At 42.7% G+C, this 27,299-nt stretch overlaps 1 protein-coding gene across 4 annotated transcripts in view; it reads right to left on the bottom strand.

The window, feature by feature from the left end:
- The window catches only part of NFIA (nuclear factor I A), a 649,330-nt gene that overhangs the window by 9,275 nt on the left and 612,756 nt on the right, over positions 1-27,299 (bottom strand). The gene's annotated exons all lie outside the window — the stretch shown is intronic.

Below are 27,299 nucleotides of genomic sequence, written 5' to 3'. Positions count from 1 at the left end.
GTCTTCCTTCCTCCTTTTTTAATACACAGAATACATTTGGCCTGGGATTCCAGGATGATATTTTTGAACAGCATCCACGCCTGATATAAAGTTTTGACCTTCGCCGCTGCTCCTCTAATTTTCTTTTTCTTTCACCGTTCTTCTCATTTTATCATAGTCTTCTTTTTGAAAGTTAAATGCTAACAGCCATACAGTTTTCACACACTAACCCCTGGATTCTACGTGGAGGGGCATAATCGAACGGGGCGGGGCACCCAAGTTTTCCTGAGGGGTGGGGAAACCCGTATTATCGAAACAAGATGGGCGTCCCTCTTTCGTTTCGAAAATACGGTCGGGGATGCCCAAATCTCAACGTTTAGGTTCACCTTAGAGATGGTCGTCCCCGGTTTTCAGCGATAATGGAAACTGAGGACGCCCATCTCTGAAATGACCAAATCCAAGCCATTTGGTCGTGGAAGGAGCTAGCATTCGTAGTGCACTGGTCCCCCTCACATGCCAGGACACCAACCGGGCACCCTAGGGGGCACTGCAGTGGACTTCAGAAAAAGCTCCCAGGTGCACAGCTCCCTTACCTTGTGTGCTGAGCCCCCCAAACCCCACACCCCACAACTGTCCACCACTACCATAGCCTTAGGGATGAAGGGGGGGGGCACCTAGATGTGGGTACAGTGGGTTTCTGGTGGGTTTTGGAGGGCTCGCTGTTTCCTCCACAAGTGTAACAGGTAGGGGAGATGAGCCAGGGTCCGCCTGCCTGAACCACTAAAACTGCTCCAGGGACCTGCATACAGCTGTCATGGAGCTGGGTATGATATTTGAGGCTGGCATAGAGGCTGGAAAAAATATTAAATTTTTTTTTCGGGTGGAAGGGGGTTAGTGACCACTGGGGAGTAAGGGGAGGTCATCCCTGATTCCCTCCGTTGGTCATCTGGTGATTTAGGGCACATTTTTCTGGCTTGGTTGTAAAACAAAAAGGACCAAGTAAAGTCACCCAAGTGTTTGTCAGGGACGCCCTTCTTTTTTCCATTATCGGCCGAGGACACCCATGTGTTAAGCACGCCCCAGTCCAACCTTCGCTATGCTTCCGACACGCTCCCGTGAACTTTGGTCATCCCCACGACAGAAAGCAATTGAGGATGCCCAAAATCGGCTTTCGATTATGCCGATTTGGGCGACCCTCTGAGAAGGACGCCCATCTTCCGATTTGTGTCAAAAGATGGGCACTCTTCTCTTTTGAAAATAAGCCTGATAGTGCACTTAGATCTAGGTGCTGAATTTGGCATGGATGGGTGCTGAATTTGGCATGGATTCTATAACACCATGCGTAACTTAATTGGCTTATCAAGCTAATGAGCACTGATAACAGCTCGTAACAAGCAATAATGAGAATTGGCACTGATTAGAATTTAGGTGCACAACTCGCTAAGCGTATTCTGTAACGATGTGCGCCGAATTTCTAATGCGCGGAGGCAAAAAGGGGCATGGGTACGGGCAGAGAAATGGGCGTTTTAAAATGTAGGCGCCTAGCTATAGAATATGGACCAGTGCACCTAAGTCTACGCGCCGAGCTTTACACCAGATTTTCGTTGACATAAATGGATGCGCGCAGATATCGGTGCTGAAATATCAACTAAGTGTATTCTATAATCGACGCCTAAATCTAGGTGCCGATTATACAATACACTTAGTCAGCACTGATTTCAGCATCAATATTTTTAGGCGCCATATATATAGAATCGCTTCCTAAGGGGCCCTTTTACTATGCTGCGGTAAAAGAGGCCCCACAGTGTCCTTGACACACGGCTGTTTCCTGGAGGTGCCCTTACCGCCTCCTCATGCCCAAAGTTGAGTGTGGACCCCAGTGCTACGCAGTATTCTATAAACAGTGTCCAACTCCATAGTGCACAGTCTAGAATAGCTCTTACGCTCATTTTTTTTTGGGGGGGGGGGGGGCATACACAGCATCTAGCCCCAAGGGCTGGATTCAGTAAATACTGCTCAAAATTCATCTCCGAAAAAAAATTGGCGCTCCAACAATATTCTATAATGGGCATTTCGAGATTCGCGCTGAACTTTGGGCGCGAGCAGCTACACCTACTGAACCCCAGTATTCTATAGCACTGCAGGAATTTTAAGGGAATGCCCCAACCTGCCCATGCCCCATTGCAAAGCCCTGTGGAAACGTGCAGGCACTATTCTATAAATGGGCTTTTGTGTTTTCACATGGATCTGACGTTTCTGCCTTGTTTTTGGTGCCTTACATCCATTAGAATGCTTTTCTGTGCCGAAAATTTGGTATGAACGTAGCACCAAACGTTTGATACAATAGATAAGAATTTCCCCCTAACGTTTATGTGCCAATTGCAGGTGTAAATGATCAACAATAAAGACATATACGTACATGTGTGTGTACATACGTGCATAAATACCAGAAGTACACTTAAACGTATCTTGCATAGTGTGTTGTGCACTTTGAATGGAGTCTGGGCAGAGCATTGTGGGGGGGGGGGGGGGAGGACACTCACACTTAAGCATGTTTTTGTGGTACACTCTAAGGGGTCCTTTTACTAAAGTGTGCTGAAAAATGGCCTGTGCTAATGTAGGCATGTGTTTTGGACGCGCACAGTTCCATTTTTCAGTGCGCCTGTAAAAACATGCTTTTTTTTGGTCGAAATTGGACGTGCGGCAAAATGAGAATTGGGGCGTGTCCATTTTGGGTCTGAGACCTTACCGCCACCCATTCATATAGCAGTAAGGTCTCATGGGTTAACCGGGCAGTAATCGTCTACGCACATACAAATGCTGATTACCGCCCGGTTAGAACCGCGCGCCAGAAAATAAATTTTCTGGCACGCCACCAAAAAATGAAATTAGTGCCCGGGCCACACGGTAGCCGGGTGGTAGTTCCGAATTGGCGCGTGTTGGGTGTGCGTAGGCACCCATATGGCTTAGTAAAAGGGCCCCTAAGTTACAGCTATATCTCTGGAACTTAAGCACATTCATTTGCACCAGCTGTGCAGCTACGGGAAGAGCTCACACCTTGGCGCATACATGCGTATATTCCCAGTTACGCTAGTATTCAATGAGATAGGCATCTACTTTCCTTTATAGAATATGCACTAATCAGGTGCCCCCGGGTGCTATATATATGTGACCGTCTCTGGGAAAGGTGACTCAAGTCCCAGATAGAAATAGTTGAGACCGGCTGATTTTTCATGTCTGCAAAAGTTACATGTTTGAACTTTTTTAAATGTATATATTTTTTTCACATAAAAGGTTGGGTTCTGGACTGTTGTACTACGAATTGTTTGCTGTAACAGAATTCAATAAACTCTCATTTTTGGTTTCACTTTTTCCCAGAGATGGTCGCATATAAATGCACAGTTACAGAATTTTCCCCAGTGTGGGATAGCCTGCAAATTATGGGGTCCTTTTACAAAAAATGCAGTAGATTTTGCAGTTTCCACAGCTTAACACAGGAAATTATCATGCAGTCACTGCAGATCTAAAGCAGCAACTATTGGGGGCGTTCACTGCATTTCTAATACTTGTTTATTAAGTGTATCATTAGTATTATGCTAACATCGTTTTATATTGCTGGTATTTGAATTCCAGTGTTGCTAAATGTATATATTTCTGATACAGTTTCACGGTAGTTCTATTATTAGGTTTCAATTTACTGTTTTCAAGTTTACCTCATTTATTGTATTTATGTCTATTCTTGGTTATTCTACTATTGTTATGCTGTTAAACAAAATTGTAAGTTTTATGTTAAACTGTACCTGCTGTACACAGCCTTGGGTGAATGACTTCATAAATGCGGTTAATAAATCCCAATAAATAAAAGATTTTGTTTTACAGGCCCCGAATTAAAATGCCAGGTAGCGCAGCACTGAGATCGAAGTTAGCATGGAAGCAGTTACCCCCAGATTCTATATATGGTGCCTAAAACTGCGCATGCAAATTTGGCAGTGCGGCCAATCAAACAAGCCAATCGGCGCCGATAATTAGCCAATAACAAGCAATTATCGGCACTAATTGCCACTGATTAGAATTTACGCATACAACTTTCTAAGGGCCCTGTTTACTAAGCAGCGCTACAGGCGCGCTAGCGATTTTAGCACGCGCTAATGCTACAGACACCCATATATGAGTGTCTCTAGCATTAGCGTGCGCTAATTTTTAGCATGCGTTAAAATCGCTAGAGCAGCTTAGTAAACAGGGCCCTAAGCATATTGTGTAAAGTGGTGCATGTAAATTGTAATTCACGGATCTCAAAAGGGGGCGTAGCCATGGGGGGGGGGGGGGATCATGGGCTGTTATAGAATATGCCCAATCTGCAGCTAAGTTAAGTGCGGGAATTTACACCAGGTTTTAGTTGGCGTAAATGGTTGCACCTAATTTTTAGTTACGAGAATGGATGCTATGCATATTCTATAAAGTACGCCTAACTTTAGGTGATTTTTATCGACTAGCACCAAGCATGTTTTTTTTCGGTGCTGACTTTTTGACAGCATATGTGGAATTCACTCCCTAGTGCCTCCTATTTAGAACGCAGTAAGTGGACCTGCTCTGTCTGCAGAAACCGACAATGCACAGTTCTCTACCTGTAAAATGATGGCAACGGCCATTCGCCCCCTCCCAAAAAAACAAAAAGTACTTAGGGTTCCTTTTACCAAGCTGCAGTAAAAAGGGTCCTGTGGTAGCAGCGGGGGGGGGGGGGGGGGGGGGGGCATTTTTCCCGCAGTGAGTAAAAAGCCCCTTTAAAAAATGGCCATGCGGTAAGCTTACTCTTACCGCGTGGCCATGCGGCGGGGAGCAATTACCGCCACCCACGCGCAGTGCTGCCCTATTACTGCCGGGTTAGCGCCATGGTAAAAATTCCTAAAATATATTTTTGCTGCACCGGAAATGGCACATTTCAAATACGTGTTGTTTTTAGAGCGTGATTTATTTTAACGTGTTAAATATTTATGTATATGTATTTTTTAGAATACCTTTTGTGACCCCCTGAGGCAGACACCTTCGGGCGTCGAAACACGGACAGTGTCGGGTCCCTTGAACAATCAATAAAGTATTTTCCATCTATACCATCTCCCAAGTTGGTCTAGTCTGTGGTCAGCCTCTCCTTCTTGTGCACAACATGCTTGGAGGCCGCATTGGGTCGGTGGTAGTTCCGGCTTGCTGCACGGTAACCCTTTAGTAAAAGAGCCCCTTACTGCGTGCTTTACCACATGGTTTAACTGTAACTGCTAAAATACCACAAAACTTGTTAACAAGGCTGTATGCTGGCAGTTGCCATGTGGTAAACCGCACATTAACCCTGGGATTTCTATAGATTTATTTATTTATTTGTAACATTTGTATCCCACATTTTCCCACCCATTAGCAGGCTCAATGTGGCTTACAAAATACCATAAAGGCAAACGCCAAGTCCGGTAGGGGTAAACATATAGATTGAAATAGGGGTCAAGTAAGGTTAGGGTAGAAGGTACAATAAGGGTCAACGATAATAAGGAATATATAATGTCCAATACAATCTAAGGTTATGTTGTATTGCAGAGCTGAAGCATTTAAGTAGGGTCAGTGGGATAGGCCTTGCAAAACAGGTAAGTCTTTAATGATCTCTGAAGTTAAGATGGTCGTAAATCGTTTTCACAGTCTTTGGTAGTGCATTCCACATTTGTGTGCCTAAATAGGAGAAATTGGATGCATAGGCTGATTTATATCTGAGTCCTATGCAGCTCGGATCGTGGAGGTTCAAATAGGTACGTGATGTACTAGTTCTGTTTCTAGTCGGAAGATCTATCAAGTCAACCATGTATCCTGGAGTTTCACCGTAGATAATCTTGTGGACCAAAGAGCACATTTTGAAGGTAATGCATTCCTTGATTGGGAGCTAATGCAGTTTTACTCGGAGAGGTTTGGCACTATCGAATCGTGTTTTGCCGAATATCAGCCTGGCAGCTGTGCTTTGGGCTGTCTGGAGTTTCTTCATGAGCTGTTCTTCACATCCCGTATATATTCCATTGCAGTAATCTGCATGGCTCAGAACCACACGGAAATCAAAGCATATTCTATAACAATGTGCATAACTTAATTGGTAAACCAGCTAATCAGCGCTGTTAATTGGATGTTAATAAGCAATGATCAGCACTAATTGCCATTAAGATTTACGTACACAACTCGCTAAGCGTATTCTATAACGTGATGTGCTTACATTCTAAATCGCATAGCTGAAAAGGGGGAATAGCCAAGGGGGGGGGGGGAGGATGGGAGTTTCTAAAATCTAAGGCGCCCTTTTACGAAGGTTAAAAATACTTTTTTGCCAGCCACTTTGCCAGCCTCAAATGCCATACTCAGGTCCATCGCAGCACTATACAGGTCCCTGAGCAGTTGTAGTGGGTGCAGTGTACTTCAGGCAGACGGACCTGGGGGAGGGAGGGTTGGAGGGCTCAGCACCCAAGGTAAGGGAGCTATGCACCTGGGAGCAATTTCTGAAGTCCACTGCAGTGCCCCCTAGGGTGCCCGGTTGGTGCCTTGGCTTGTGAGGGGGACCAGTGCACAACAAATGCTGGCTCCTCCCATGACCAAATGGCTTGGATTTGGCCGTTTTTGAGATGGGCGTCTTTGGATTCCATTATCAGCGAAAACCAAGGCCGGCCATCTCTAAGGGCGGCCATCTCTAAGGTCGACCCAAATGTTGAGATTTGGGCGTCCCCGACTGTATTATCGAAACGAAAGATGGACGCCCATCTTGTTTCGATAATACGGTCGGGGACACTCTTTATGGGGCCATCCTTAGAGATGGGCGCCCCCATTCGATTATGCCCCTCCACACCACTTGTAATATCTGTTGCATTTGTACTTAATCTGTGATAACAATATGTGTTAACAACAAGGTGCAGTCCATGCTCATTTCATGCCCCAAAATGGTGATATTTCTACTGCCTAAGGGGGTCTTTTTACTAAAATAGCAATTACTGCTTCCTAAAGCAAGCATTAATTCCTGTGTTAATCAGTACAGGTTAGTAAACAGGCCCCAAAGTGTCCACCTACGCTTGAGGATATCAATGTGGTCTACCATTATGGGCTATTTTACCACTAACTCATGCCATTTCAGCACAGGTGCCATAAGCTCTAGTTACTCACTGATGTTAACAGTAAAATAACACGTTAACGGCAGACCACGATCACTTCTCCCAGTCTTTTTTTGAATGAATGTATTTTCTTTCACATGCATTTCTTAGCTTATACCCTAAAGCTCAAAGCACGTTTCAACCTGATAAAAAACTTATGCCGCACAGATTACAAGATTACAAAAATATAATACAAAAGACCCACATAAACCCCCCCCCTAACCTCCCTCCTCTACATGAACTCAGCGCTGGACAGACAAAAACAATCCTAAGTTTACTTTCACTAGAGGCAGAAAACTGTACATTGCATTCAGCTCTCTATCCAATGTTCAGACTTCATTATTTTCTGATTTATTAAACAGTTGTCCCCAGGTTGAAAGAGTAGAAAATAATATTCACTAAATCCACCTTATCATTCAGAAATTCTCTATTCTCACACAGTCCATCTATTCTCCCCCCCCCCCCCCCCCCCACTACTGGAAGAGAACAAGGAAGTCTATAAGCAATAACAATTTGTGCAACTTTTCTTAACAAGTTGGAAAGCCTAAATGAGTTTTTAAAGTGCATTTAAGTGCCATATTTCCAGACAGGAGGCTCCTTCACACTTTGGACAGCAGGGGAGGCACTTCTCCTGGGCACATGTCTCCCCAACCCATTCACTGGATCACACACACAAATTCCCCCAAACCTGCAGTACTTCTAAAACTCAGCTCTTAAAAGGCCAAAAAAAAAAAAACAACCAACCAACCCCCAACTTTTTTCACACATCTTACAATTCAGTGTGTGCCTTGCAGACAAGGTTACCCCAGAGCAGTTCAGTAATCCTTCACTGAAATAGGCTTTATTGATTGCTCTGGTCTATTGTTCCCTTTTCAAGTCCCCCAAGTTCAAGTTCATCCTGGTGTTACATCATGTCTCGTTGCTAGGGGCAACCAGACAGCCCCAGACGTGACTATCATTAGGAAGAAACGCGCCCATCTCCTCCCACCAGCCTTCCAGTGACTGTGACGTAGCAAGGCCCACTGCACACAGTCAACTATTTATTCTGCCTAATTTACGATCTCACACAGAAAGTCCCCTCTCCCCACCTCCCACCCCCCCCCCCAATAAAAAAAACACCCAACATGACTGTGTGTTTAATTAATCTGTCTTTGTCTAGCACTTGGGGAGAAAGTTAGACAAAGGTCTAATTATTGTGTTGCACTCCCCACACATTGCTTTTTGGGACAGTATTTGCATGGGAAAGCAAAACTTGTAAGACCCCAGTCAAGGTTTTTTTTTATACTCTTTAGCCCCTTCCCCCAATCCCGACACTTTCATGAAATACTTTAGCTGCTTAAGGGAATTAGAAAAAAAAAATAACTGATGTGAATGTTACTCCTTCTGAGTTGGTATTCAGTAACACAAATCAACTTGTGACATGTTTAAATTTAAATGCTAACCACACACTCTGAGAGTTACTTTAAAGGTTAGTTTTTAATCAATAGAAGTTGCTGACTACGGAGATTTTTTTTAGCTGTGCAGTGCAGCTCGTGTGCCTTTGTCTAGCATTAAAGCTTTCAAACTTTTTTTTCTCTCAAGTTTTTTTTTTTTTTTTGCAATGATTTGCAGACACAGAGTGCTTTTGTATTCTCCACTAGGGACATGTCAATAAGGGAGTACAGTTACCCTGCACTGGGGTGTCAATTTGACTCTTGCAGACAGGAATCCCTCTCTGCTAGGATTATGAAACTTACTTAACCCTTTCCTTGCTGCCGTGAAGCAAACGTTCTGGATCTGATAATAATCACTGTTCGCTTGAATTGCTCCCCCCATCAAAAGGAATTTGGTATGACTCACTGTTTAAACAGAGTGCTGCATAGCTCCAAATGTCTCTTACAATACTTTCTGAGAAAGAAAAAATTTAGGAATATAAGATCAACAAATGAGTTGTAGGTGACAATACTTAATGTGTTTGTGACTAGCTATCCAGAGATGTGCTCCCTTCCTCAGGTCATCGTCATCATAGGAGACAACTTTTCAAAATTATTGGGGGTGCTAAGCCCAATGGAAATTACCCCTCCATGGACAAATACAAGGACTTTTCTCAATATTGGGGGTGCTCAAGCACCCACAGCACCCACAGAGTTGGCTCCAATGATCGTCATTGATATGTGCAAAGGTGCAAAGTTAATCCGGAGTGTTCTGCATTTCTCCAATAAAATCGCGTCGCCTCCAGTCTTCCCTTGCCTTCCCTCTGTGACCCACCCTCCTCTGGCGTCATTTCGTCTTTCCGTGATGGCGGGACACAGAGGGAAGGGAACGCTGGAGGTGAGCTGATGTAAGCTCATTAGCATACGGTTACGAACCCAGCGAGCCAGCCATCCAGGGACGCAGATTGACCGATTATTATATAGAGAGATATTCATTGTGGATATCCTGAAAAACCGACCGGACCAGGTGTACCCCAAGGACTGGATTGGGGATGGCTGAATTACAAAATAGGCCTGAAAAGGGGGACCCTGTTATAGAATTACCCCCATACCCCCTGGATTCTATATAGGTTGCCCAAAGATATATGAAAAAACTGCAGATGCTATTTTGGAACTCTACCCTGAAGAAGACTGAGAAACCTGGCCATGTTGGCAGAGGCTCCATTCATTGTGTAAGCTAAGTAGCTTTTGAATTTTTGATATAAAAAGATTAAAGATAAAGGGCCCTGTTTACTAAGCCGCGTTATAGGTGCGTTAGCATTTTTAACGCACTTTAACCATCTACGTGCGTTAATCGTGTACGCGCCTATAATATCCCTATAGGCGCCTACACGGATAGCGCATGCGTTAATTGTAGGCACATTAAAAACGCTAATGTGCCTTAGTAAACAGGGCCTTAAATGAGGGACCAACCAGCATTTCCAGCAACTTTCAGCAGTTAAGTGCTCGAACCAAAAGTTTGGCCCCGGGATGATGTGCGCTAAGCTAGTATTCCACGCAGAGCACTCTTTGCACAACAGCTTAGTGAGGATCATCCCAGCCATTTACTGAATTCTCCCTATACCCCGGCGTAGCTCGAGTAGAACGTATTAAAGTGTGTGCGTGATTAGGGGTAGGGGTTGGTGTTTGTTTAACCTTGAGCAATGATTGTGTATTTATGGTGGTTCATTCCTGGTGGTTTCTTTCTTGTTCAATCAAAACTGCCTTAATTAAGAGTGGAAAAAGATGGGGGAATTGGGATGGGTGGGGATAAATTTCAAGAAGGCTTACCCTCCAGACCCAACCTAACTTACTTCTTCTTTGTTATTGCAAAATTCATGAACCTTACTATCTTTTTTTCTCTTATTATTTTTGTTGTTTTTACGATACCTACACGATCATTATCCTCCATTATATTGTCTAATTGTATTTTCTGAATTGTAACCTGCCCTACGGTTTTGTGTAAGCCACATTGAGCTTACAATTAGTGGGAAAATGTGGGGTATAAATGTGTTACATAAATAAATAAATCTATTGACGATTTTTGGAATGTTTGATGATTTTCTGCACTTGTCTTGTGCTCTCTTTGCATTTCTAAATATTCTTGTATTGATCCTATCATCAATAAAAAGATTTAAACATAAAGCGTGTGCGTGACTAATTTATGTGCCTAACTCAATCGGGAAACGAGCCAATCAGTGATGATGATAATTGGCCGATAACAACCAATTATCATCACTAATTGGCAATAATTGGAATTTACGCACACTTCTTTTCAGGTGTATTCTTTAAAAAGGCGCACGTAAATTCCAACGCATGTAGCTGAAAAGGGGGCTTGGCCATGGGAGGAGTGTCAGGGACATCAATCAAATTTATGTGCACCGTTATAGAATTTGGGGAAACAGGCAAAGGTATTTACACCAGGTTTTCGGTGGCATAAATGTATGCGCGCTCCCCGGCTTATGCGCTATTCTTTCAACCGTGCCCTACTGTAGATGTGCTCTATAGAACAGGCTATGATTCATCACAAATATATTTATTGACTTACCTGCTGCACACCATGGGAGCATGATCGAGTTCCCCGCGGCATGTTTTTGGCCAATGAACAGACCCCTGATGACGCTCGGTTGAGCGAAACACGGACCGTGTAGGGTCAAGCCCGATACAAGGGTCATGTTGGATGTGAGAATCATTTATGTATCTTGAAGAAACTTTTGAACAACGTTGGTTGTATCCGGATGGACTTGGCGTGTGTAACATCATACAGAGTGTGAAGATTTTATCAGCAAGAATGTATGGCCGGAGTTCACGGCGTTTTGAGCTGTAGATGAACTGAAGTTTACAGCGTCTTAAGTTGGAATACTGCATGATTTCGGAAGCACGAATTGAGACCTGTTGATAGGCTGTTATCCATACAGTCAATTTTTATTTGACTGTTGATCATCGAGCTGATGGATTGCTATGTTTAAAACCCTTTTTCACTACTAGCCATGCCACATGCTATACATAAGTACATAAGTACATAAGTAGTGCCATACTGGGAAAGACCAAAGGTCCATCTAGCCCAGCATCCTGTCACCGACAGTGGCCAATCCAGGTCAAGGGCACCTGGCACGCTCCCCAAACGTAAAAACATTCCAGACAAGTTATACCTAAAAATGCGGAATTTTTCCAAGTCCATTTAATAGCGGTCTATGGACTTGTCCTTTAGGAATCTATCTAACCCCTTTTTAAACTCCGTCAAGCTAACCGCTCGTACCACGTTCTCCGGCAACGAATTCCAGAGTCTAATTACACGTTGGGTGAAGAAAAATTTTCTCCGATTCGTTTTAAATTTACCACACTGTAGCTTCAACTCATGCCCTCTAGTCCTAGTATTTTTGGATAGCGTGAACAGTCGCTTCACATCCACCCGATCCATTCCACTCATTATTTTATACACTTCTATCATATCTCCCCTCAGCCGTCTCTTCTCCAAGCTGAAAAGCCCTAGCCTTCTCAGCCTCTCTTCATAGGAAAGTCGTCCCATCCCCACTATCATTTTCGTCGCCCTTCGCTGTACCTTTTCCAATTCTACTATATCTTTTTTGAGATACGGAGACCAGTACTGAACACAATACTCCAGGTGCGGTCGCACCATGGAGCGATACAACGGCATTATAACATCCGCACACCTGGACTCCATACCCTTCCTAATAACACCCAACATTCTATTCGCTTTCCTAGCCGCAGCAGCACACTGAGCAGAAGGTTTCAGCGTATCATCGACGACGACACCCAGATCCCTTTCTTGATCCGTAACTCCTAACGCGGAACCTTGCAAGACGTAGCTATAATTCGGGTTCCTCTTACCCACATGCATCACTTTGCACTTGTCAACATTGAACTTCATCTGCCACTTGCACGCCCATTCTCCCAGTCTCGCAAGGTCCTCCTGTAATCGTTCACATTCCTCCTGCGACTTGACGACCCTGAATAATTTTGTGTCATCGGCGAATTTAATTACCTCACTAGTTATTCCCATCTCTAGGTCATTTATAAATACATTAAAAAGCAACGGACCCAGCACAGACCCCTGCGGGACCCCACTAACTACCCTCCTCCACTGAGAATACTGGCCACGCAATCCTACTCTCTGCTTCCTATCTTTCAACCAGTTCTTAATCCATAATAATACCCTACCTCCGATTCCATGACTCTGCAATTTCTTCAGGAGTCTTTCGTGCGGCACTTTGTCAAACGCCTTCTGAAAATCCAGATATACAATATCAACCGGCTCCCATTGTCCACATGTTTGCTTACCCCCTCAAAAAAATGCATTAGATTGGTGAGGCAAGACTTCCCTTCACTAAATCCGTGCTGACTTTGTCTCATCAGTCCATGTTTTTGTATATGCTCTGCAATTTTATTCTTAATAATAGCCTGCACCATCTTGCCCGGCACCGACGTCAGACTCACCGGTCTATAATTTCCCGGATCTCCTCTGGAACCCTTCTTAAAAATCGGAGTAACATTGGCTACCCTCCAGTCTTCCGGTACTACACTCGATTTTAGGGACAGATTGCATATTTCTAACAGTAGCTCCGCAAGTTCATTTTTTAGTTCTATTAATACTCTGGGATGAATACCATCAGGTCCCGGTGATTTACTACTCTTCAGCTTGCTGAACTGACCCATTACATCCTCCAAGGTTACAGAGAATTTGTTTAGTTTCTCCGACTCCCCCGCTTCAAATATTCTTTCCGGCACCGGTGTCCCCCCCCAAATCCTCCTCGGTGAAGACCGAAGCAAAGAATTCATTTAATTTCTCCGCTACGGCTTTGTCCTCCTTGATCGCCCCTTTAACACCATTTTCGTCCATCGGCCCAACCGACTCTTTGGCCGGTTTCCTGCTTTTAATGTATCTAAAAAAATTTTTACTATGTATTTTTGCTTCCAACGCTAATTTCTTCTCAAAGTCCTTTTTTGCCCTCCTTATCTCCGCTTTGCATTTGGCTTGGCATTCCTTATGATCTATCCTGTTACTTTCAGTTGGTTCTCTTCTCCACTTTCTGAAGGATTGTTTTTTGGCTCTAATGATTTCCTTTATCTTACTGTTTAGCCACGCCGGCTGACGTTTAGTCTTTTTTCCCTTTTTTCTAATACGTGGAATATATTTGTCCTGAACCTCCAGGATGGTGTTTTTAAACAGCATCCACGCCTGATGCAAGTTTTTTACTCTGCGAGCTGCTCCTTTCAGTCTTTTTTTCACCATTTTTCTCATTTTGTCGTAATCACCTTTTCTATAGTTAAACGCTAGCGTACTTGATTTCCTAGTTTCACTTCCTTCAATGCCAATATCAAAACCGATCATATTATGATCACTGTTATCAAGCGGCCCTCGTATCATTACCCCCTGCACTAGATCATGAGCACCACTAAGGACTAAGTCTAGTATTTTTCCTTCTCTTGTCGGCTCCTGAACTAGCTGTTCCATGAAGCTGTCCTTGATTTCATCAAGAAATCTTATGTCCCTTGCATGTACAGATGTTACATTAACCCAGTCTATATGCGAGTAATTGAAATCCCCCATTATTATTGTGTTGCCCAGTTTGTTTGCGTCCCTGATTTCCTTTAACATTTCCGCATCCGTCTGTTCGTCCTGGCCAGGCGGACGGTAGTACACTCCTATCACTATCCTTTTCCCCTTTGCACATGGAATTTCAATCCACAGTGATTCCAAGGAGTGTTTTGTTTCCTGCAGAATTTTCAATCTATTTGATTCTATCTATGTGATAAAGTGTGTTGGATTCATGGTTCTTTCAATGATAATATGTTACTATAATTTATGTGGGAATTGTGAGTGATGGTATGAATGGTGCGATTTATTTGTTGATGTTATTTACCAGTATTGGTTTTTAACATTAAAACATTTTGGAATATTTAATATTTTTTTTTGTTACATTTGTACCCCACGCTTTCCCACTCATGGGAGGCTCAATGCAGCAGGAAATGGAGGGTTAAGTGACTTGCCCAGAGTCACAAGGAGCTGCCTGTGCCGGGAATCGAACTCAGTTCCTCAGGACCAAAGTCCACCACCCTAACCACTAGGCCACTCCTCCTATATTTCTCATGAGTCATAGTTGTAATTGATATAATGTTTTGGAACAATTGCTACAGCTATATTGGAACATATTTACCCTGGTTTTGCATATTATAGAGTAGGCTAGGCGCGTTATTCCAATGCACCTACATTTTGGATGCCATGTACAGAATCTGGCCCATAGTGCCTAAGTGAGAACATGCCTTAAACAGATACCGAAACCCGTAGGTAAAGTCTGAAACAATAGACTGATGATAAACTTGAGCATACAAATAAAAATCCTGATTTGATTGGGAAAAAAAGAAATTGATGCAGACTGATGGATTCTGAGAACATCTGACACAAGCTCAAAATAAGATATTATTATTACCGTATTTACCCCGTTAGTCCTTAAACATTTTGTACGTGCAGTGATCTGCTTTTCAGATTTATGTTAATCAAGACATCCCTTCTTGAACTACCGTATTTTTCGGATTATAAGACGCACCGGACCATAAGACGCACCTAGGTTTTAGAGGAGGGAAATAGGAAAAAAAAAATTTTCCTTTTTCCCTCCTCTAAAACCTAGGTGCTCCGGTGCGTCTTGTCCGAGTTCGGGATCGCCCTCCCCTACTCACGTCACGCGATGTTCTCTGGTGGTCTAGTGACGTCGGGGCAGGAAAGAGCCCCTCTTTCCTGCCCAGCGCGCTGCTCTCCGTCCTCCTATATGCTGACTGACGGTCTCGGCGAGATTCAAAATGGCCACCGAGAATTTAAGTCTCGGCGGCCATTTTGAATCTCGCCGAGACCGTCAGGCAGCATATAGGAGGACGGAGAGCAGCGCGCTGGGCAGGAAAGAGGGGGCTCTTTCCTGCCCCGACGTCACTAGACCACCAGAGAACATCGCGTGACGTGAGTAGGGGAGGGCGATCCCGAACTCGGACAAGACGCACCGGAGCACCTAGGTTTTAGAGGAGGGAAAAAGGAAAATTTTTTTTTTCCTATTTCCCTCCTCTAAAACCTAGGTGCGTCTTATGGTCCGGTGCGTCTTTTAATCCGAAAAATACGGTAGTTCAAGAAGGGATGTCTTGATTAACATAAATCTGAAAAGCAGATCACTGCACGTACAAAATGTTTAAGGACTAACGGGGTAAATTCAATATAGTGCACCATAAGTTAGGCACAAAACTGCAGATTAACTCCCGGATTCTATATATCGCGCCTAGCATTCCACGCCAAATTCCAAGTGGATTCTATAAGAACGCGCATAATTTAATTGGCTTAACAAGCCAATCAGCGTTTTTAACAGCACTTAGGAAGCAATAATGAGCACTAATTAACAATAATTAGAATTTATGTGCATAACTTGCTAAGCATATTCTCTAGCGCACAGTGCCTAAATTCTAATGCACAGAGCCAAAAAGGGGCATGTTATGGACGGGGAAATGGGCTTTTCGTGGGTGTTCCAAAATTTACACGCACTGTTATAGAATATTTATTTATTTGTAGCATTTGTATCCCACATTTTCCCACCTATTTGCAGGCTCAATGTGGCTTACATTGTTCCGTAATGGTGATCACCAATTCCGGAAAAGAGAAATACATATTTAAGCGCATATTTAAGGTGGAGGAGACAGAATGTATTAGGTATACAGATAAAGAAAGTACATTTTCATAATCAGAAATAAGAGGTATAGGAATTCACTTACAATCGTGATAAATTAAACTTGAATAATCAGGAATATTAAACTTCAATCGTGATAAATTAGTATGGACAATCAAGAGATAAAGAATTATGTTTAGTGAAGATCCGATGTAAATTTTGTTAACTGTTATTTAGGATGGATTATTGTGGTATGCCTTTTTGAATAGATTGAATAGAATATACCCTTCTGCGCCTAAATCTATGTGCTGCTAAGTTTTTGCACCTCTTATTGAACTGTCCTCTTTGCTTTTATATTTTTAATTATTGTCAACTTTTCTTTTTCGAAGGATATCTGGATTCGACTCTGTATATTTAAGCTCTCCATTTGCTTTCCCTCTCTGTAGAGCCCATGCTGGTGGGTTGATCTTTACCATGTACAACAGTTTCTTCAACTGCTGTGGTGAAACATAAAGAAAGCTGGGAAGAAGAGAGATCTCCACCGTTGGATGAAACAACAAAAAGGAGTGAAGCCAAATCAACCAGAGAGATCCCAACAGTCTCAAAAAATATTTTATACAACAACAACCACAACAAAGATCCAGTAGCGGCTGTGTTTCGGCACTTATGCTGCACCAGTAGGGCTGTACATCAATTTTTTAATCACATGATTCATTGCATAAAGTGCCTCCCTCACATTTTCTTTGGTACAGTGCAATATACTGACATATTTCAATTATTAAACTATAAATAAAATAATTTATTTCACTTTTGTTGTTTAGTGATTTTATCTTTCTAATTATCTTGTTCACTGTCTCTGGTTCTGCTTCCCTGTACTCTGAACTCTGTTGCCAAGGCCTCCTTTTTATTCACTATTTCTTCTTTTCTCCTCCTTCACTTCCTGCCCTGTAGCCATCTTTCACATTCAAATTTCTTCCATTTTTCTTCCTCCTTTTCAAATCTCTTCCCTTCCTCTCCATTCATGGGCACCATCTCTTCTCCCTTCTCTCTTCCCTTTCCCTCTCTTCCATAGGCATCATCTCCTCCAGTCTCTCTTCTCTCCCCTTCCCCTTCTCTCCATGGGTATCATTTCCTCCTATCTCCCTTTTCCTCCTCTTTCCTTCCCTTCCCCTCTACTGGCACCATCTCACTTTTCCTTCACCTCTATGGGCACCATTTTCCCCATCTCCCCTCCCATCCATGGGTCACCATTTCTTTCCTAAACTGATAAATTACCGCAAAATGCTTTAACATGTTTTCCAGTAAGTCTTTTTTCACATGCTAAATGCATATTAGGATTTACAGCCCTTTAGTAAAAGGGCTCCTGACTCTTGGGCTCATTAACATTCCTAGCTAAATTCCAAATGGAATTTTTCAGACATTGCCACAGCAGAGAATTTTGAATATTCCAAGCTGTGGCAACATATAAAAAAAAAAGGGGGGGGGGGGGAATCCCCTTCATGCAGTGATGACCGGCTAAATTTAAAGAACCCTCTAGACTAGGGGTTCTCAACCCAGTCCTCGGAACACACCTAGCCAGTCAGATTTTCAGGATATCCACAATGAATATGCATGAGATACATTTGCATGCACTACCTCCATTCCAAGCAAATATATCTCATGCATAATCTCATTAGGTTGACAACCCCTGCTCTAGACCAAATCAAAGATTCTTCCCAAACACGAGACCCTGAGGGCATCTCCGTGTCCTGACGGCCCAGTAGGCCCGATACAGCCACCGTCCCAGCCCTGATGTGGGCTAAAAAGGTTCAAAAGCCCTCCCTCATTGAAGCTCTGTCTCTTGCTAAATCCCTATCCCTTCCCACCCAAAGTTCAGTCCCCATCCCCATCACCTTCCTGGGATCTCAACTCTCCTTAAGTGATCCCTGGGGAAATAGCACAGGCAGAATGCACACACTCTTTCCTGCTCCTGCTGATGTCTTGGACAAAATGGCACCAGTAACCCCTAGTGACAGTCTCACAGTACTATCGCTAGAGGACAGATTGACAAATAAGGATGCATGCTCCTTATTTGGTAATCCGACTCCTAATGGTCGTACTACAAGCTTACAATTATGGTAGTTGACACCTTTTTGTTCAGGATAGTCGCTGAGCCACGAGCAAGTAGAGCTCACATCTGCCCCTTCACCCCTGGGACCCCTTGGGGTGAGATGAGATCTTGGGGGCGGGGGTGTCAGGTATGTCATGGGGGTTGAGCTGGGGGTGGAATTTGACAAGGGGCAAAGCTTTGGGAAGGTAGTGTTTTTGAATTTTCTAGCCACAGTCAAAGACTGGCGGGCCACCAGGGAATGGAAATCCCAGGGAGGAGGGGGACCCTCCAATTCAAGATGGAAGGCCCTTTAATATTCACCACACACAGGAGGTTGCAATTTTTTTTTTTTTTTAAAGATTTGGGAAAATAACTACAGTAAGTCCACTAAGTAACTTTCGTACTCTGGATTTTGCATTTTTTCCATTAATGAACTGCTTTGTACGATTATACATCACAGCTACTCCTTAATGCAAATGAACTTTCATGCAAAGTGTGCCTCATATTGTCAGAAAATGTACTTTTACAAGGTGACTTCACAAAAGTGCACTTTGTGCAAGTAAAGGGCCCTGTTTACTAAGGTGCGCTAGCATTTTTGGCACGTGCAAAAAATTAGCATGCGCTAACCGTGTAGGTGCCCATAGAAATATTATAGGCATTTACAAGTTTAGCACGCTTTAAAAACGCTAATGCACCTCTAGCGCGGCTTAATAAGCGGGGCCCAAATAGTGCAAAGTCCTTCATTTTGGCATTCTCGAGTTTCAAATGTAATCAATATTTGATATACCGCCCATTCAGAAATCCATCCTTGCACATTTTCCAGTGTTTTGCACTATTTTTCACCTGACGTGCAAAGTCACTTTGCACTCTAGTACACGGGGACCCCAAGTGTTCCCAGCTATGTGAAATGACACCTGCAAAGCTGTTACTACTTCGGGGAAGACCACGGGCTCCCTTCTCTCCAGTCCTAGAGAGGATTTGACTGTCCTTTCCTAGTGCTCAAGGTGAAACATCTGAAAGGATTCTGCAGTCCAGTACAAGATCTGAGCTTTCTGTTCTCCAGTCGGATGAAGACATAATCTCATCAGGTTGAAAAGTGCTGACTAAGGATTTAATAAAGTGCCTGCAGATGTGTGTCATCTCTAAGGTATTCAACTCATGTAATGCAGAACAGTTCCACACAGAATGTGCTTACAAAACTCCATCTAACCATTGCTAACTGAGCCCTGTTTTACTGTCCTCTGAGGAATATTATTATACCTTTTTTTTCTTAACTTAATTTACTGCATCATGAAAACTGTATCTCTGCTCAGCCAGTATCCTCGGATCCTCACTGCAGAAAGGTTTTTATGAACCATAAACCTTATATATATAGTTGACTGAATCCTAAACAGTAAGTCTGAAATGGCAGCTGCTGTTATGTGCCAGAACCGGTGGTGGGAGGCGGGGCTGCTGGTTGGGAGGCGGGGATAGTGCTGGGCAGACTTATACGGTCTGTGCCAGAGCCGGTGGTGGGAGGTGGGACTGGTGGTTGGAAGGTGGGGATAGTGCTGGGCATACTTATACGGTCTGTGCCAGAGCCGGTGGTGGGAGGCGGGACTGGTGGTTGGAAGGCGGGGATAGTGCTGGGCAGACTTATACGGTCTGTGCCCTGAACAGGACAAGTACAAATCAAGGTAGGGTATTCACAAAAAGTAGCACATATGAGTTTATCTTGTTGGGCAGACTGGATGGACCATGCAGGTCTTTTTCTGCCGTCATCTACTATGTTATCTTGGATAAGGCTGGCCTCTTTTCGACAAATGGAAAGCACGTTTTCAGAATTTCACCCTTTATGCTGGGACAAAGCATGGGATACCAGGGGCCAGATTCAGAAACTGGCGCTTAAAATTAGGTGCCCGGAAAAATCTGCTATAAGCGCTACTTTAGAAAGTGTACTCCAGGCTGAGCGCCCTTTACAGGATAGCACTAACCGCAGATTCCTGCGCCCGGCTTTGGGTACGAGAACTTGCGCCTAATGAGACCTGGCGTAAATCCTGGCGCTTTACCCTGGTATTCTATAACATTGCACCCAAATTTTGGAAATACCCCTGACCTGCCCCTTCCATGGCCATGCAATTGCACACGGTATAATTTAGGCGCACAGTATAATAGAACAGCATGAAGGTGGTTGTGCCAATTGACATCAACAATTGATTGTTAGCGATTTGTTAACGAATTAATTAGTTTGTGCATGGATCTAGGCTCTGTGCCCATATTTGGGTGACCTATACAGAATCGAACAGGGAAACGTTATAAGCAGGGCAGTGCATCTTGTCTTTAACTTATTTCAGCATGCACTGAATATTTTGGAGGTGAAGGACAAAATGATGCACTAAACATCCATTTAAATAAAAAAAAAACCAGAGGGTTTTGTGCTCTGCATCCAGGCAGTTCCTATTTTTTTCTTTTTTTTTGTTTTTTTAAATGCAAAATGAAAAAACGTTCAACAAAAGTCCTGAAGGGCAAAGCTTAACATTAGGGAAGGAGGATGTTAATGTAGAATCCAGAGCAGGGTGTGACTGCTGCTTCTTTTATCTGGGTTCCCTGGGTTATTTCAGGACATCCCCACATTTGGTGTTCTGGTAAGGGTAAACGTTTCTCCTGCATATAAGCAAGCAGTCCTGCTACCTAACATGTGGAAAGTTAAGAAGAGAGGGCAATTGAAACCCAACAAGGACAACATCCTTGGTGACCCTTAAATGCGCTTCTGTAACTGTCTGGGTCTGATATTTCAGAAAAAACAGGATAGGGAAACTGGTCCTCTGGATTAGATAAACCCTGACCACATGACTGTGCCTGCCTCACCCCGTGTACATGCTCCCACTTCTTTGCCATATGAATTTATGGCCTGATTTTGAGAGGAATAGCCCTTTATACATCTGCTCTTTAATGTCTAAGAGTCAAATCAGAGTGACAGAGCTGGAAACTAGAGCTTGCAGCTTATCCCAACAAGAAATATAACAGAAGCAAGAGCCATGTGAGCTTTACGTCAATGTGCTACAGGTGTTTATTAGTTCAGTATTTACCTGAAGGTGAGAGGAAGTGTTTCATAGGCCTAGTTACTAACTATACTACCGACCACTTACTACTGAATGTTATCACTGATAATGTTTTCTTTACTGCAAATCATATGTTATGCAATGGGAACCTAACTACTAATAAATCTGAGGTCTCAAGCACTGCTCAAATCCATTGGACCACTCTTCCTTCCTCGAGTAAAATATCTTTCATTCCACTGCTAGTATTTTAAATAGAGAGAATCCGATGGCTTTTATTTTTGGGCACATGGGAAATGAACCATACTGCGCTTTTCACACCATACTATTTTGGGGGTGGTTTTCTCACAGGTTTTTCAAACAGCATCTACCTGTGTGTTTTCTCTTTGAAAGTGAGTAAGGGCAAGATGTGTGTGCTAAAAACGTGCACATACTTGTGCACTTCGGGGGGGGAGGGGTAATTCTATAACAGGGTGCCTGCTATAGGTGCTGGTTATGGCATCTATTTCAAACCTTAAGCAGGCGACTTAAAAATATAAAACACCTAGTGGACCCAGGGCCTCTGAAGGGGGGGGGGGGCGAGATTCCCCCGGGCCCGGCCTTCAAGGGGGGCCTGGTGCCATGGTCTGTCTCTCTCCTGCTCCTGACGGGATCCGGGTGGCAGGGCTTTGGGGAGTGTTACAATTCGTGATCTCTTTGACTGGATTAATGTAAGCCTGACCTAAGTTAATGCTGTATGTGAGATTTCAAGGTTATACCGGTCCTTTTCTTAATTAATAAAACAGCAAAACAGCTCCAGTTTTCTCCAGAACCAATGCAGTTACTAGAAGTCTTCAAACTGTCTCAATCACTTTTAAGTAATTAGAAAGAGGTAAGAGAATGGTTTAGATTTAAAACTACTAAAAGACAAGCGTGACAGAACAGTGTGTTTTAAGCCTGTAAAACTGCCTAAATTAATTCTGAAGTGTATTTCTCTAGTTTGGCCAGAAGGTGGTGGTGCATGTTTATGCTTAAAGCTGTTACAGATAAGTGAATGATTCCTTCTTTTGATAATAGGAAGTGCCTTGCAGGAATGTAACCAGCTTTTTTCGAATGTTGTTGTTCTGGGCTCTGATTGGCCTGGAGTTTGAAATTACCTAGCAGTTGCTGGCTGTTGCTTCAGTTTCAGCCCGGGAAAAGAGAGAGAGACAAAGCTCTTTGCTGAAGCTCTGTAAAACAGTTATATTTGATAAATGGTGAGCAGCTATATGTCCTGATCTCCCCAGGTACTTTCTACGAAGTAAACAAATGTTTAGTTAATGTTATAATTGATCAATAGTTCAGTTACCGGTTATTGTTTGCTGATTGCACATTTTCTGTCCACTGTTCAAGTTCTGAGAATAAACACATTTGTTTGTTTGCCCTGCCTGTCTGGACTGATAAATAATCCTGGTGGTTTGTGTGTTGGGACTGTGAGTGCCTTCTGGGAACTGTGGGACCACTGGGAGTGTGGCTCCAGTAACCTAGAAATCACTGGGGATAATTTGATAGCGAGAGACTCACCCAGAGGTGGTTGTGTCCCAGTCGGTGGGAGGAGGGTGCTAGTGCAGAGAACAAACGGCAGGTGCTGGCGGGCCTGAGTTGTGTTGGGGATACACCCTCTAAGTGGCTATGGGGTAACCCCAGGCGGGTGGCTATGTATTTTGTAAAGAAGGAGAAGATTATTCCGGATATGTGGTGATAAAAATAAGAAAGTGCTATGTCTGATAGATTCAAGATGGGCAAATTAGGGACTTGGAAAGGCTAGCCGATAATCGTTGACTGACCAATGCTGATAGGGAACATTGAGAGAGGAAAGATAGTCAGGAAAGCCTATCCTGAAAGCTTTAAATGTAAGCCTGAATGGTGCAAATGGTGGCACCATTTCACATGGGTAACTTAGCCATGGACAATTATTCCTGCTAGCTCTGTGTTCACACTTAAACACAAGAGTTGGATGGAGAGAGGCTGAATTTCCCTGCTCTGTTTATAACCTTATAAAGTTATAACTTTGTAAAGTTATAAAGAGAGCAGTGAAATTCATCCTGCCCTAGTTGAAAATGCATAACTTTGGCTGTATAGTGACTTACATAGTCAAAAAGATATGTATAACTTTCACAAAAAAATAGTTATGCCAACCACATAAGTGTTTATGAAACCAGGCTCAATATCTAATTTAAACTTTAATACGGGCTTTATCCTTTTCAGGATTTTGTTAACATGATCCTCAGTTGTCTTGTTTCCGGCACTCAAGTGTTTATAGAGTATAACATCAGATAAAGACCCCCAGGCCCATCTACTTTTTCTAAGTTCCTTCACTCATAATACAGTAAATTGCACTTGACGAGCGGCTTTACCTTCACACCACATCATTGACATGGAACAAGTTAATAGGAAACTAGCAAACAGTACTAGAAGTAGGCAGTGCTCCAAAAAAACTAACTCCTAGCAGATTTCAAACACATTTAAGAAAGTATTTTTTTTCAGTCAACACACAATTCCACAACCACAGAATTTGTTGCCTGTAAATATGGTGAAGGCTAGTAGTACAACTGAATTTAGAAAAGGTTTGGACAACTTTCTGGAGGGCAAGTCCATACATAATTATTAACTAGACAGATTTAGGTGTCTCCACCTTTTACTTCCGGAACAAAGCAATGTGGAACAGACTTTCCTATTGGAATCTGGCAGAGTCTTCCAAGTGACCCAGACTGTCAAAGACAAGACGTTGGGCTTGATGGGCCATTGGTCTGATCCAGTTTCATCATCTCTGCGCTTAGGGGCCCTTTTACTAAAGAGTTTCCGTGTGTCAACCCAGAACTACTGCCGGCCCAACATGGGTGCCGGTGGCAGTTCCACCCCCCAGCGCTCACCATTTCCGGGTGGCGGTAAGTGTTCCCCCTGAAATGGCCACAGGGCAAGTGCGAACTTACCACACGGCCATTTCATTTTTGGTTATTTTCACTCGCTACTGTAAAAGGGGCCCTGGCGCATGGCAAAAATGGCAGCCACCCCTAGCGCAGGGCCCCTTTTACTGCAGCTTAGTAAAAGGGGTCCTTAGTGCAGGCCTCTCAAATTCTGTTCCTGTTTTTGCCTCCACTGGGAGACTTCTATAATTAAATATTTACTTATTTAGATTTTGCTCACACCTTTTTCAGTAGTAGCTCAAGGTGAGTTACATTCAGGTACACTGGATATTTCTCTGTCACCGAAGGGCTCACAATCTAAGTTTGTACCTGAGACAATGGAGGGTTAAGTGACTTGCCCAAGATCACAAAGAGCAGCAGTGGGATTTGAACCAGCCACCTCTGGATTGCAAGACCGGTGCTCTAACCACTAGGCCACTCCTCCACTCAGGAGTGTTCCATGTAGAATCACCAATAATAGCAACATTCCATGTAGAATCTCAAATAGTAGCAACATTCGATGTTCCACTGCACTAACCACTAGGCCATTCCTCCACTCAGCAACATTCCATGTAGATCACAAGGAGCAGCAGTGGGATTTGAAACAGCCACCTCTGGATTTCAAGACCAGTGCGCTAACCACTAGGCCACTCCTCCACTTGCCTTGTTTATCCCTTTGAACCTTAAACCAAAACTTCTTGTTCTAATGGCAAATGCTTGTATCCAATTCATTATGTATGTATAGCATTTGGGGATTTTGAATGTCTTGGTCATATCCCTTGTCTTCCTTCGTTTTTCTAGAGAATACTTATTTGTATTATTTCATAGGACTTCAAATGCAGACTACACAACAGGACAAAATGGTCTAGATGGAGTCTCAAAAGAAAAGTGTGTATATATTGAAGTATGATGGCTAATGCAATTCATAATGGTAAATTAAACTACAAGAGAAAACATGAAATCTCCCCCCCACCCCAATTGAAATCATAGCCATTACAGTGTTAATAGCTAAGAGTGTGATTGGGTTTTCTTCCATTTCACTATCGCAACATTCCTTGTCAAATGCAGTCCTGTACCAGATGCCTAAAGTGACTGCAGCTTGGAGATAACCAATATTTTTTTCTCCTGTCATGCAATGTTAACCAGTGGCTACACTAATGGTACTCTACTAAAATTAAAAAAAAAAAGAAAAGAAAAAAAGATCGAGGAGTTACGTGAGATATGTCACGATGCAGTCCAAAATAGAAAGATCCCCTTTTTTAAACTCTGCAAGATGAGCAAACGTGAGCAAATATGCATTTTCTATGAGGGTAGGCTCAGGGTTTGCTTCTGGGTCACACCGTGGAGGGTAATTTCAGAACTGGGCACCTATGTTAAATTTCCCAAAAGGAGCCTGATTTATAAAGGCCATATACTACTACTACTACTTATCATTTCTATTGCGCTACTAGATGTACACAGGTATAATAAATATATATATGCAGAAAAAATATATATTTTTAATATATTTATTTTTGTGACCATCAACTGCAGGGCTAAAATGCCAATCCAGCCAAACACAAAGCTTATGGCTAGCACAATATATGTTTCATCATTGGTCACTCGATTACATAGAAAAACGAAGTGAAATATAACTTATCATAATGAAATATAACCTCTCTTAAGGGCCCTTTTACAGAGCGGAGGTAAGCCCAATGACGAATCAGGCTTCCAAGATTGAGGATTCAAGAGTCTCCGTTTCTCAGACTAAAACAGTTCAACCTATTATGTCACAGGAGAAAGTTATTTATATTTAGGAAGACCGAGAAGTTTGAAAACTATACCAGGCAATTTCATTTTAGAATCCAATTTTGGACGTCTTGCAAAAAAAAAAAAAAGTCCCAAAATCCAGTGCCAAACATGGTCATTTTCGAACCCTTTTTGGTTTGAAAATCGCCCTGTTTTAGATGTTTTTGTGCTCAGTACTTTTTTCTTTAAAGGCCATTTTCAAACAAAAAATCTCCAAGGGAAAGGAACATAAAAAATAAGTCATTGGGATGTCTGGGGGTCAGCAGTCTTACTAGACTGGGCACACAGTCATCCCTGCAGAGCAGTGGAGCAACTAGGGGGCATTGCGGTGAACTTCACCCCCCACCTCGGGCTCTGGCTACGCCCCTGGTTCTAGTTATGTAATCAATTATGACTATCATGTCTCTTGAGATTTCAGCATGGATCTGATTCCAGTTTTCTGAATGGGGTACTTTTAAAAGGCACGTTTCTGGTAAAATAGACTTTTACATGCAGAAATGGCTTTTCTAAAAGGCCTAATTAGTCAAAATATTGAAGAGTCCAGTATTAATGCAAGATATATATCACTACTCTTGCTAAAACGAGGAAAAGACCTCAATACACCCGAAGCTGACTTAGATTCTAGCGTCTTTTACTGGGGTTGTGGTGATCATCATCGGTCTAAAAACCTCGTAGTGTATTTTTTGAAATTTATTTTTATTTATTAAATTTTAATCCTTAGTTTAAAATATATATTTGTTTCAAAAATTTTTTTTTACTGAAAATAGCATTCATTTGTTGTTTTTTTCATGATCACTTTATATTGAACTTATTTGTAAAAGAAAAAAAGTCAAGAAATACACTACAAGGTTTTTAGACTGATGATGATCACCACAACCCCAGTCAGCGATCGGGTATATTGAGGTCTTTTCCTCGTTTTAGTAAGAGTAGTGATATATATCTTGCATTAATACTGGACTCTTCAATATTTTGACTTTTCTAAAAGGCCTGGAATATATTATCTTTATTATATTGACCATTCTTTCTTTGGATCTTGCCCCACTTAATGGTTGTCTTTCCCAGGTGATCACCTGAACTAGAGTTAACCATTTGGTACTAAAACTTTAAAAAATGCCAGGCAACGTGGCTAACTGGACATCCTTTTCCTCCACATTTATCCTGACCGTATTTGCTCATGTGATAAGTGCACTTACCGCACAGGCTTTCAAC

This window comes from Microcaecilia unicolor, chromosome 6 (genome assembly GCF_901765095.1).
Source record: "Microcaecilia unicolor chromosome 6, aMicUni1.1, whole genome shotgun sequence".
NCBI classification, from domain to species: Eukaryota; Metazoa; Chordata; class Amphibia; order Gymnophiona; family Siphonopidae; genus Microcaecilia; species Microcaecilia unicolor.
The sequence above is the reverse complement of the archived record's forward strand: the minus strand, read 5'-3'. Positions and strand labels throughout refer to the sequence as shown.